Raw genomic sequence first — 7,274 nt, 5'->3', positions numbered from 1 at the left:
TCAAGCCTAGCATTTGACTGCTGTTGCCACAGCTCCATTTCTAGCTTTTGCTGGCTACTTTCAAATCAGAATTTAATGGGAATTTTTTGACTTGGTCTGGTTTCAAACCACAATCCTCAGATTTCATTTTTCTAATTACCTAGGATTAATGACATGAGCCACCAGTGTGGCTTCTACTTTTTCCTCTATATTCATCTAATGCACATACTTACATAGAAATTTAAAACTGAGTATGGAACCAAGATGTACAGTGATGACACTGTCCTGTCAGAAATTCAAGTTAGTAATTTAAATTTCTTAAGACCATACAGAAAAATACTATGATATAGTACAAGAGAATACACTATTGAACATATGAGCTTTAAGAGTTTTCTAATAGGTCAATTATTTATTGTTACCCAATATTAGAAAAAAAGTATAATGCAGAAGTAAAATAGCAGTCCTTTACATGACTACTTAAATTCCTTGTTTTTTTAAAAAAAAACACTAGTTTTCATCTAAAAAAGTAGTCCTATCTATTCTCTTCATGTGATTTTTATGACTGAAGGTGCTTAATGAGAAGTCAAAATGTATTAGTAATCCTTTGCTATCAATTAAATCTCACTTTTTCTTCTTGGAGAATATAATGATCAACACACTAGTTCAGAATCAGCAAGCAATAGTTCAGAATCGTGCTTACAGTGCAAGTAAATCACCAGTAAGTAATCCTCGATGCCATTTTCCACAAAGTTTTGTCATAGATATAATCGGCCTGCCTTCTCTAGCTGCTTTTCTAGCCTGGACCTATTTCTTTATTGTACAGAAAAAGTGTGATTTAACCGTTTTCAGTCAGATCTGCTCCTAGAATTATCAAAGATTTACATTCTTGTCTGTAATTTGGTCAGAGCTACGTCTCTTTATGTAGACTACTAAAATGTATTTACTAATTTCAAGTAAATACATAATTCTATTTCCATCTTTTTTAAAAAATAAAACTCTATTTGCTCTATAAATTAATCAGAGGCATGGATTTTGTGGCTAGCTAGGTCATTGCACATTGCAGTCTCTCTCTTCCTCTCTTTCATGGTTCTCATAGATAATAAAACTGCTCCATAATTATCCTAATTTTGCTTTTATATTTTGGTTGCATCATTTCACTTTCTGCTCTGTCATTTCCCAAATATTTTATATAGAAAGCATTATTTCATATTTTCTCATTCCTAAAAGAAGCTGCACACGAAGACACTACTGGTTCTCCTTTTCATTTGGTACCTTTGAATACGGAGGAACGTCTTTCATCTGCTCTCCATCAATTCTCTACTTTCCAGTTAGAATAATTTAAAATAATGAAAATGGAAAACGAGAAAATAAATCATGGTGAAAAAAACAGATGTAGAAAATTCACCGGATTTTTCTGACCAGTTCAACCAACGTGAACTATTGGCGAAATACATGGACACCTCATTTCCACTGTCACTGAAAGTTTCTGCTTAGGCAATTCTGATTAAGATGAAGAAAAAAATGAAAAAATGATGAATGGTATAAATTGCAAGAAAAAAATGGAGTAGGATCCAAGCAAATTTCTTCTTTGGGCTGCTGAAAATAATTGGCTTACTACAGTGCAGTGACTACTTTCCAAAAAGGCCACTCATGTGAATACTAGGGACGAGGATGAGTATATATCCCTTCATCGGGAAGCCTACAGTGGACACTTAGACATCGTCTGTGAGTTGGTGGCTCAAGCAGCAGATATTCATGCAATAACTGTAGATGGGTGGACACCGTTGCACAGTGATTATACATGGAATAATACTAGTGTGGCCATTTTCTTCATCATGATGCAGATACCAATGCCAAAACTAAAGGCCTTTTGAACACCTTGCACCTTGCTGCTGGGAATAGAGATTGGAAAGATATGTTGGATCTCCTTCTGTTGCACCATTTTATCAAACCAGGTCTGAAGAACAACTTGGAAGAAACTGCATTTGATATTTCCAAAAGGATAAGTATGTATCACTACCTCTTTGAAGTTGTGGAAGGCTGTACATATTGTTCTCTTAAGTTTAATGGTTCGGTTAAGTTTCTTTTTTTCCCTCTTTGTTTTTCTTTTTCTCTTTTTTTTTTTTTTGGAGTTTTTTTTTTATTAAGAAAATACCATACAGGAGAGTTACAATTACATGGACAAGGTAATGAGTATATTTCTTATGAAGCATTGTTGCCTCCTCCTTTGTTTTCCATTCCCATCCCTTCCCATCTCCCCCTCACACTCTCCTCCTGCCCTCCCACTACCACCCCCAAGCCAAAGGTGTAAAGTTCGTTTTTCGACATGACGTCTTGTACATCTCATTGTTGCAATGGATCCACCTGTATCTCTACTTAAACGGTTTGTTTTTTTTCCTTCTCCACCACAAATCATACCAACATCAAATACAGTGAAAACAGGGGTTATACCGTGGGAGGGAAATACAAAACAACAAAGAAATCATCTTAAAAATATAATAGAAACAATCGCAAGGAAAAAAAAGATTTGAATCTTTATCTTGGGGTTCATTTCACCTAACATCAACTTATCTGACCGTTTCTGCTTTTGTCAGACATATACTAGTTATTACAAATAAGGGAAACCATGGGACCTAGGTTTCCTTGGGCCTGGCTTAGTTCACTTAATATAATTGTTTCAAAGTCTTTCCATTTCCTAATAAATGGGGCAATGTCATTCTTTCTGGTGGAGGCATAGAATTCCATTGTGTATATATACCACATTTCCTTGATCCATTCATCTACTGAGGGGCATCAAACATGACCATACGAAAGCTACCAGAACAAATATATTTATTGCAGCATTATTTACTATAGCTAAGGTATCAATTAAGTTTCTTAAACTTCAAAATGCCAGTCCATTCTTTTGTTTGTTTGTTTGTTTTTCATTGTGAAAATGCCATACAGAGGGGTTACAATTGCATGAGCAAGAAAATGAAAACATTTCTTATCAAGCATTGTTGTCTCTTCCTTTGTTTCCGCTTCCCATCCTTTCTCATCTCCCCCCTCTCCCTGTCCTCCCACCCCAACCAAATTTGTAAAGTTCATTTTTTGACATAACTATTTGTACATCTCGTTGCAATGGGTCCACTTGTATCCCTATTTAAAGGTTTGTTTTTTTTTCCCTTCCCAGCCACAAATTATACCAACATCAAATACAGTGAAAGCAGGGGTTATGCCATGGGGGAGGGACATACAAATCAACAAAGAAATCATCTTATAAATATGTTCGAAACAATTGCATGAAAGTGCCAGTCCATTCTTTGTGTCCATAGAAAATATTTTCACAATCCAAATAACAGCAATATCTTCCTGTAAAAATTCTGGGGAATTCTTCCAAGTGAATTGTCTGATTTTGATGTTAAAGTATATTCAAGAGTTTGTTTTTGTATACATGTATAATGATTTCTGCAGTTTGTGATTTTTTTAAATCAGAAATAATTTGAATTTATCTGTTGAAATGAGTAGTACAAAAACTAAAGATATTTCTTGTGCTTGTCTGAAAAAGGATATTTTAAAATATTCTATATTCTGTGTTTGCATAATATCCATAATCTATTTCATTCTCTCCTAGATATAATTTGAATTCTACATTGTTTTGTAATACATAGGTTCATTAATAAATGTGTCCTGTAAGATTGCATTCCATATATAAAGTTAAAGATTCCTTTTTTTTTTCTAGGTCCTTATACTAGTATATTTCTTTGGGATAAAATGAGAATTTAACTAATTTCAAAAGTTTTGTAAAGGTTATGCTATGTAAAGGCATTTCTGAGGTGAAGATTTAATACACTGATATGAAACTAACCTTTAATTCTAGGACTTACATGTATTGTTACTCTTGTAATTATGTAATCAACTTTTTAACAACTGCTTTTCATTTCTTGCATCTGAAGAATGAAAAATATGGAATACTATACAAATTTTCATTTCATCCTTGTGCAAGTGCCATGTTAATCTCTGTATTGTTTTAATTTGTGTAGACGTGCTGCTGAAGCATGTAGTATCCTCTAAATTTAAGTAGTTAATGATGCAATCTTCATATAGGCTTATATCTTTGCGTGCCTATTTGTAACAAGGAAACCTTATTGTTCCTAACAATACTATTGATCGTTTTCTCCTAAAATTGTGTATATAGTGGAAAAATTATATTGTTTCGTCGATTGCTCACATTTGCAATTTTTTTGTCACTGACTATTTTAAGTCTTTTTCATTTTAGATTTGATCATACTTTGAAGCATTTATAGCTAGGTCCAAAAGTGATGGCTTTTTCAAGTACTTATTTGTCCAACTGAGTTAGCTTTGTTGTGCTAATGGATCCAAAGTAAACCTTGCTTAAGAGCTACTTCTAAACTTCTCCAGCTTAAAATTTCTCAAATGAGGTCTTACTGGCACAAATGTCTACCTGACCCTTTAACCTTCTTCCATGTAGGAACAGACCAAGCAGAATATCTTACCCTGAAATCATACTTTGTCTTACTGGAAGAAAACTAACCTTAGTTACAAGGGATCATAGAGAGATGAACAGTTCAGACAGAACTGTTCAGACCAGAAGGTATTTTATCAAAATATAATTGTTTATGATACCTACCATTTCAAAAGTAGCTAAAGCCAAGAAGGTGAAAAATTGTTCACATGCATGATTACCTAATGTCATGGTCTGTCTACCTTCCAACCAGGAAGGAACTTACACTACTGTCTTTCTATCAACAAATATTTCCATAGCTCCAGGAGAAGTCCATGTGTTTCTCCTCGATATTAGGCCTTAAATTAGTAATGCTTTAATCACAGTGTTTCCTCTTGTCTCCAGACTGTAAATCCACAAATGGTAAAACTTTAGGTCTAGCTCTACGAAATACTGTGGTAGAGATAATGCAATATTACTTTAAAACAAAGTTGTCTTTAATACCCTAACCACCACAGAACAATGTAAAACATGTGCTGTTTTTTTATTATATTATACATAGATATATATTTTATTTTATATTTGCTGATTTTATATTTCACACAGTGAAACTTACTAGAATTAATTGATAATTTGATAAATAAATTGATAATTATTTATTCCAATGAATAGAATTGGAATATAAATAATTAGGTTTAGGGCTGGGAAGGTGGCTCAGTGGTAGAGCGCTTGCCTTGCATAACTGAGGCCCTGGATTCGATTCCTCATCACCACATAAGCAAAAAGAAAAAAGCCAGAAGTGGCGCTGTGGCTCAAGTGGTTTGACCGCTAGCCTTGAGCTGAAGAGCTGAGGGACAGCACCCAGGCCCAGAGTTCAGGCCCCACGACCGGAACACCCCCACAAAAAAAATAAATAAAATAAAAAATAAATAATTAGGTTTAGAATATATATCGGAATATAAAAAGTATCGATGTAATGTCTTGAGTATAATCTTGTGATACCTTCTAAGTGTTCTTGGTCTTCTGAATTCACATGGTAAAAAAATGTTGTTTTCCTCTAATCTATAAGGGATTTTAGTCTGCTGCCCTGTTCATGGTTTTACCTCGCTGGTCCCAAAATGTTTTTCTCCATATTTCTGAAGCATTCCTGCTGATTATACCCAAATTTTGCTGATATGATCTCTAAAAGATATTATTCTTCTGCAGGACCCATGGGTCCTAGGATCCCAGGTCCCAGTTACCTGCATCATCAGATAACAGGTGCAAGACTTCTCACCTAGGCCCATACAACATGCCAACAGAATGTAATTGAAGACCCATCTTAATTTCTCATTTCCTATAATATTTTAGGGCCTCAATTCTTTGAGAAGAAGGAATTAGCAGTAAGCAATTGTGAAATGCAAGGGAACTTAAAATGAAGGATGAGATCATAAAATCTGAGAGAAAGTACTGTAATTCAAATTTTCAATTTACAGATGACCAGACCATATCAGTGAACAACATCACAAAGTGTCACAAAATTATTTTTAATACCCCTCCCCTAATGATTAATGAAAGATTTCAGTCCAGCATTAGTGGGCCCAGAAAATATTACCTGGAAAAATAGATCTGTAATTGGTCTAACCAGGCCCGGAAAACTTGACTTAGAGGTCAAATGTAATCCAGAAAAACATTAATTGTGAAGATCCTTAGTGCTTCAAAACTTTGGTACTCCAGTAAAACTTGGTTCTGTGGTATAAAATGTTGTCATTCTCAAAACATTTAATCTCCTAAAAGTGTATTTTTTTTCAAATAAACTTTTAAATATCACAATCGCCAAAATAACATTTGACAAATAGATGATACTCAGTGACATTATAAGCTTTTCAAGTGTAGGGAGCAAGTTACAATAGAGTTGATTTATTTACCCAACACTAATGCCATTGTTTCAACCACTCATTAAAGTGTAGAAATAATACCACCCACCATTTGTGTTGTTCAGTAGGTGCCTTCCAGAAATATGTTAAATAGATCAACCTCCCAAATTTCAAACGCAAACATAAACTAATAAAGTAAATTTCATCACTTAATAAGGTACATTTTAAAAAGCCACAAAGAGTTGCCTTATCATACGTTGTTTTATGTTTTCCCTATAAGTCTAACATAGTAAGTCTTGAATATAGATACTCATCAGAGATGTGACAAACATAAAATCTGTCTTCTATTTCTATCACATTCCTCTATAGTAGTAAATTTTAATTTTCTTCTTTTTCCAAAACTTATAGGTAGTAGAAAATATTATCCCATAGAAAGTAAAATAATCACACACCATTGTACATAGACATTTATAAAAACTGATAGTTAGGAATACATTCTAAGCCATTTTTAAACTTTCTTGTTGACTAAAGATTAATCTTTCAAATGAATGAGAATAAAATCAAGTCTAGGGGCTTCACATCTCCAGTCTTGCACATTATTATTGCAGATGAACAAATTATGGAAATGTAAGTTGACATAAGTTCAAGTATATACAGGATTGAATCTCCAAAGAATGAAAACAAACCTTTCAAAATATTAACAGACAGTTTAACAGAACGATTATCAGGAAGTTGAAAGCAGAGAGGAATAATAGTAAAGACATAGAATGAATGAAAGACATAGAATGAACAAGGGACAAGTACAGCTAGAATAGTCAATGTACACATATGATAAAGGAAGTGGTAAATCTGAAATAAATCTTGGAGAAGGGGTTGATTGACAATGATAGAAGGAGTGAATCTGATCCAGGGGCATTGGACAATTAAATGGACATATTTAATTGTAACACACTTGCACAACCTTTTGAAATTCAGTTAAAGAACACACAAAAATC

The 7,274-nt window shown here is 33.8% G+C and overlaps 1 pseudogene; it reads right to left on the bottom strand.

Annotated features, from left to right (window-relative positions):
• Positions 1 to 3,918: 3,918 nt before the first annotated feature.
• LOC122115596 lies at positions 3,919 to 4,018 on the bottom strand (annotated as a pseudogene).
• Between the last annotated feature and the right edge of the window lie 3,256 nt (positions 4,019 to 7,274).

Source organism: Dipodomys spectabilis, unplaced genomic scaffold, assembly GCF_019054845.1.
Source record: "Dipodomys spectabilis isolate Male_0828 unplaced genomic scaffold, ASM1905484v1 ptg000121l, whole genome shotgun sequence".
NCBI classification, from domain to species: domain Eukaryota; kingdom Metazoa; phylum Chordata; class Mammalia; order Rodentia; family Heteromyidae; genus Dipodomys; species Dipodomys spectabilis.
This window is presented reverse-complemented; position numbering and strand designations above follow the sequence as displayed.